Consider the following 1,393-nt stretch of genomic DNA (forward strand, 5'->3'; position numbering starts at 1 on the left):
CACTTGCAACACAATAAGGTCATAAAAGAACCTAAGATTAGAGGTGTTACAAGAGAGTAACAAACTTGAAAAAGAACGACGAGAGATCAGGACTATGGATGTTTGATAGGAAAGAAGGAGCAAACCACACCAGAGCTCCCGCCAACCCCCCACTGTGGAGGTTCTGTCGGTTGTAGTGAGGTTTTACGGCGCTCGCAACTACATAAGGTCATAATATGAGCGCCAAGGGGTGGATGTCAACAGTTAGTTTTAGTAGAGGTTTTACGGCGCTCGCAACTACATAAGGTCATATGAGCACCAAGGTGTGGATGTCAACCGAGAACTCCAAGTGGGTGGTTTGCGGGGGCTCTGGTGTGGTTTGCTCCTTTTTTTCTATCAAACATCTATCGTCCTGATCTCCCTTTCTTCCTTTTTATGTTTGTTACTCTCATGTAACACCTCTAATCTTCTGGCGCTCATGTGACCTTATGCAGTTGCGAGCGCCGTAAAACCTCTACTAAAAAAAAGAGAAGTCCAAACAGGGAATCAGACTTACTCTACTCATCTCTCTAACCTCAACAGCACAACGTCTGCTTCGACTATCAAGGCACCCCGGAAATACGTAACATTTCACGCACAAGAGAGCAACAAACACACAAAAGGAGAAGAGGAAAAATGACGGTAGTAAGGACGAGGAGAGAAAAAGCAGCGAGGTTTAAAGTTTAAGCTGATGAAACAACAGCACAGCATGTCCCCCAAGGCCATTACATGAGATCCACTTGTACAAAATGTAGTATCTTATTATCGCTGTCCAGCTGTCCAGCTGCAATTAGTCAAACATTTGGAAAGACAATACGAGTAGATCTTATATGTATTCAAGTATGTAGTGTCGGTTGCGTGGGATCGGGTTCTATTGTCAAAGAAATAGGCGAAAGGTGGAGGGGTTGGGGGTGGGGTGGGTAGAGGGAACGGTAGAGAAAAAAGGGGAGAGGCTTTTCAAGACTATGGAAAACAAGGGGCGGCAGATTCAGGGTGGAGAACGGTAGTGAAAAGAGTGGGGAGGGTGCAATCCTAGTTATAAATAATTAAAAATTCAAATCCAATTTTTATTCAAATTTCAAATAATTGCCACTTGAAAGATCTCTTACTTATGAGCATTCCAGTAATGTTTATGAATTATTCAGACCCCATTTTAATTCAAATCTCAAACTGCCCCATGACCGATCAGGTTGGAAGCTTAACTGCATCAACCTTGTAGAAATTTTATTTGTATTTGAAATGACTCATGTGAAGGGCACCATGGCAAAATTCGATTCGATTCAAGTGCTTTTTTTTTAAAGTAATAAATTTGGTGATATTCTGTAGTAGTAGTAGTAGTAGTAGTAGTAGTAGTAGTAGTAGTAGTAGTAGTAGT

At 41.8% G+C, this 1,393-nt stretch overlaps 1 pseudogene; it reads right to left on the reverse strand.

Moving 5' to 3' along the window:
• LOC101849765 overlaps positions 1-1,393 on the reverse strand; it is a 25,476-nt pseudogene that overhangs the window by 9,484 nt on the left and 14,599 nt on the right.

The sequence above is a fragment of the Aplysia californica genome, unplaced genomic scaffold (genome assembly GCF_000002075.1).
Source record: "Aplysia californica isolate F4 #8 unplaced genomic scaffold, AplCal3.0 scaffold00173, whole genome shotgun sequence".
Taxonomy (NCBI): Eukaryota; Metazoa; Mollusca; class Gastropoda; order Aplysiida; family Aplysiidae; genus Aplysia; species Aplysia californica.